This window comes from Palaemon carinicauda, chromosome 21 (assembly GCF_036898095.1).
Source record: "Palaemon carinicauda isolate YSFRI2023 chromosome 21, ASM3689809v2, whole genome shotgun sequence".
Taxonomy (NCBI): Eukaryota; Metazoa; Arthropoda; class Malacostraca; order Decapoda; family Palaemonidae; genus Palaemon; species Palaemon carinicauda.
Genome location: NC_090745.1, coordinates 76,838,590 through 76,843,589, shown reverse-complemented (window position 1 = coordinate 76,843,589; position 5,000 = coordinate 76,838,590). Strand labels below are relative to the sequence as shown.

Here is a 5,000-nt window from a genome sequence, read left to right as displayed (position 1 = left end):
TTATAAACATGGTAAACCCTTAAAACCTCAAATTCTTTTGTTGTGCTTCACAAATGATCCATAAGCAGTGAAAATGCTGAGTAAAATTTTCAATTACCTAAAACTCTTCAGCGATCCTTTTTAAGATGAAGAGATTAAAACAAAGTCTAAAATACTGCCTCTTCAAGAGGATATATTTATGGAAATGATTCTCTATAATGTTTCACAGTTAAATAAGATATTCTGGGAGGAAATTACAAAGGACTGATACCTAGAACCAAAAAACTAAATATTATATGCCATGACTGCAATTCAAGATGGGATTGCTTATGAGAGACCAAGGTAGGTAATCATTCTTTCGGGCTTGGATTGGTTTATTATTCTTTTACTTTCCTCCTTGTATTAGAGGCTCTTAAATTTTGTTACATATTTAAAAACTGTAGTTTTTGGTGTGGTGTTAGCTAATCAGTTGGTTTTCTACTCTCTGTACCTTTTCCAGGAAAAAGAAAAATTTACGAATGAGCTTCTTACTCCATTCTTACTACCTGGGGAGTTAAACGTTTACAATTTTCTACTGTTTAGTGATGCATAGGGAAAATGGTGGAGATGATTATTAACGATATTTCACTGACTGTATTATTATTTATCAGTGACATTTCATAATACCTAGAACAATTATTCATCCACTGTAGATTTAAGCTTGTCCAACAATATTTCTCTGACCAATAGAAGAACACCTGAACATATGTGTAAACACCTTACCAATTCTTTCGAGATATATGTATATATACTGTATATATATACATATATATATATATATATATATATATATATATATATATATATATATATATATATATAATTAGAAACATCAAAGTAAATATCAACATAAGTGCAAAATTAAGGACGCAGATTGGAGAAAATTTTCCCCTGAAAAGATATTTAACCCATATATTGAAGCCTATGTTTCTTTACTGAAAATATCTTTGAAAAGTGGCCACAATGCTATACCACAAAATAAAGAGACCTCAGAGATCTGTATTTTCATAGTGGCATAAATATATAGTGTTCTAAGAAAGACTACTAGAAAATGCTACAGAATATTTAAAAAGAAAAAGAAAAAGAAAAAGAAAATCTTCTTAATTTGCAGTAATATATAAACCTGCCACTGCCAGTCAATGAAAATATGTCAAAACCTGCCAGAGAAAGTCATGGTTATACTACATTACAAGAATAATTCCGGTGCTTTAATACGATCTGTTAGGAATAAGATCAATGGAAAGTATGTCCCAACTATAGTACTCACTTTAAAAGTAAATAATAGTCATAAGTGTTACATTTTTTAAACTTTATCAGTGGAAAGAGGAATGACAGAATGGTCTCCAGTCCTTGGCGTAGCGGGGTGCTAAGAATCGCTCAGTTCATACACGCACACACACACACACACACACATATATATATATATATATATATATATATATATATATATACATATGCATATATATATATATATATATATATATATATATGCATATATACATATACATATATATATATATATATATATATATATATATATATATATATATGTATAAATTCAGGAATTGAATTTTGAAAGCTGAATGTTGAGGATAATAGGGAGGCAGATATAATTGCTGTTGCAGGTGTTGAGGTGCCGGTGATGGGAGATGAGAATGAGAGAGAGATTACAAGAGAGGAAGTGAGGAGAACACTAAATGAATTGAGAGTAGGAAAAGCATCTGGTATGGATGGTGTGAGAGCTGAGAAGTTGAAGGAAGGGGGTGTGACTGTACTTGAATGGTTGGTGAGATTGTTTAATATGTGTTTTGTGTTGTCAATGGTACCAGTAGATTGGGTTTGTGTGTATATTGTACCACTATGTAAGGGTAAGGGAGATGTGCATAAGTTGTAATTCAAGGGGTATTAGTTTGTTGAGTGTTGTTGGAAAAGTGTATGGTAGAGTAATGATTAATAGGATTAAGGATAAAACAGAGAATGCAATCTTAGAAGTAGAGGGTGGGTTTAGAAGAGGTAGGGGTTGTATGAAGCAGATTTTTACAGTTAGGCAGATATGCGAGAAATATTTAGCAAAAGGTAAGGAGGTGTATGTTGCGTTTATGGATCTGGAGAAAGCGTATGATAGAGTTGATAGGGAAGCAATGTGGAATGTGATGAGGTTATATGGAGTTGGTGGAAGGTTTTTGTAAGTAGTGAAAAGTTTCTACAAAGTTAGTAAAGCATGTGTTAGGATAGAAAATGAAGTGAGCGATTTGTTTCCAGTGAGAGTGGGGCTGAGACAGGGATGTGTGATGTCGCCGTGGTTGTTTAACTTGTATGTTGATGGATTGGTAAGAGAGGTTATTGCTTGAGTGCTTGGACGAGGATTGAAACTGACCATGAATGGGAGGTAAATCAATTGTTGTTTGCAGATGATACTGTACTGGTTGCAGACGTGGAAGAGAAGCTTGGCTGATTAGTGACAGAATTTGGAAGGGTGTGTGAGAGAAGGAAGTTGAGAGTTAATGTGGGTAAGAGTAAGGTTATGAGATGTACGAGAAGGGAAGGTGGTGCGAGGTTGAATGTCATGTCGAATGGAGAGTTACTTGAGGAGGTGGATTAGTTTAAGTACTTGGGGTCTGTTGTTGCAGCAAATGGTTGAGTGGAGGCAGATGTACGTCAGAGAGTGAATGAAGGATGCAAAGTGTTGGGGCCAGTAAAGGGAGTAGTAGAAAATAGAGGGTTGGGTATGAATGTAAAGAGAGTTCTGTATGAGAAAGTGATTCTACCAACTGTGATGTATGGATCGGAGTTGTGGGGAATGAAAGTGGCGGAGAGATAGAAATTGAATGTGTTTGAGATGAAGTGTCTAAGGATTATGGCTGGTGTATCTCGAGTAGATAGGGTTAGGAACGAAGTAGCGAGGGGGAGAACGGGTGTCAGAAATGAGTTAGCAGCTAGAGTGGATATGAATGTGTTGAGGTGGTTTGGCCATGTTGAGAGAATAGAAAATGGCTGTCTGCTAAAGAAGGTGATGAATGCAAGAGTTGATAGAAGAAGTACAAGAGGAAGGCCAAGGTTTGGGTGGATGGGTGGAGTGAAGAAAGCTCTGGGTGATAGGAGGATAGATGTGAGAGAGGCAAGAGAGCGTGCTAGAAATAGGAATGAATGGCGAGCATTTGTGACGCAGTTCCGATAGGCCCTACTGCTTCCTCCGGTGCCTTGGATGACCGCAGAGGTAACAGCAGTAGGGGATTCAGCGTTATGAAGCTTCATCTGTGGTGGATAACAGGGGGGGGGGGGGGGGTTGTGGCACCCTAGCAGTACCAGCCAAAGGCGGTTGAGTCCCTTGTCAGGCTGGGAGGAACGTAGAGAGGAGAGGTCCCCTTTTTTGTTTCATTTGTTTGATGTAGGCTACTCCCAAAAATTGGGGGAAGTGCCTTGGTATATGTATGTATGTATCAATTCAGGAAGAAGGGAAGTGGTAGGAAAAATGATGGCACCAAGGGCAGAATTAGTATCAACTGAGTGAAGAGATGTAAATATTAGATGGTTACTTGCAAGGTTTAAATCAAAGCAGTGCAATATGAGCCTTTTAGTTTGCTATACACCAACATGATGCCCTTAAAGAATGGAAAGATGAATATATGAAGAACTGCAAAGCGTAATATATGAGATTCTAAAGTGAGATATAAAAGATTTAATTTGTGACATTGATGCTAAAGTTAGAAGTAATAATCAAGGTATAGAGAATGTGATGGGTGTTGAGGGTCTTTGCGAATTTTCAAATGAAAATGAATTGCATTTTATAATTGTTTGTTCAACAAAAAATCTTGTTATTTCAGGTACTCTTTTCCGCAAATATCTTTGGACTTCACCGAGTGGTATTTAAAAAAATCTAATAGGTCACATAGACATTGATATAGAGAAGAAAGACTCTGAGAAATGTAAGAAGCTATAGAGGTGCAGATACTGGTAGTGATCACCAGGTTGTTATTGCCACACTGAAATCAAAACTGAAAGCGCCCAAATGAAAGGTAGATAGAATAGTTACGTTTGATAGAACTAAGCTTTTAGAAGATGATCACAGAGAAACATTTGCAATTGAATATAGGAATCAATTTGCGGTCTTAGTGACTTTAATAGAAGAGCAGACAATTGCCGATTGAATGGTGTGGTATTAAGATCATTTATCAGTCAGTTGATAGTGAGATTTCAAGACATGCAGTTAATGAGAAAGCCATGGATATCAAGTGATACTTAGGATACTATAAAAAGGAGACAAAGACACATTGATTGTTGAAATTTTTCGAGGAAGTAAGGAAAATTACTAGGTAGAGCATGCAATGTATTCCATTATTGATAGCGAGGTCAAAATGAAAGTCACGAATGACTGGAGCGAATACAGTATTTAGAGAGGAGAGCAGATGAGTCCGACAAAACTATGATTTTACGAGTGGCCATGTTGTAAGAATTGCTCACAGATGTACTAATGAAAAATCTACGGGGGCTAAGAAGAAGAGCCATATACCTATCAAAATAAGAGAGATGGATCTGTTATATCAATAAAAGTTAAAAAAAAAAAAGGCAACGTTGGATGGAACACTATGGTGAGGTCATGAATAGGAAATAGGAAGGGATTAATTTGATTGATATACCTGAAACTGAGGATGACCTTGATTTCCCGGTGAACGAATTATGTATAGCAGTCTCGATGACCGGTTCTTTCCTCAAATTAATTGTTTGTAGTCCCCGTGATATTTTTTTCTGATAAATAGTTTGTCTTTTAGATTTTTATACCAACGGTCTTTAGCAATGAAGCTGATTTTGGGTGGTTTAGGATTATCCCCCGAGGAAGATTAAGTGTTACTATTTAGAAGTAAAGCAGATTCAGCTGATGCTTAATACAAAAACTTTGGCTTATCGAACGAAAAACTAGTTAATATCTGCATTTTAGTAACGTATACTTAAATATTAAAAGAAAAAAAAAATGTGAACGATAT

General features: G+C 36.1%; 1 pseudogene; it reads left to right on the top strand.

Moving 5' to 3' along the window:
• The first annotated feature begins 280 nt into the window (after positions 1 to 280).
• The window catches only part of LOC137614986 (piggyBac transposable element-derived protein 3-like), a 36,700-nt pseudogene continuing 31,980 nt past the window's right edge, over positions 281 to 5,000 (top strand).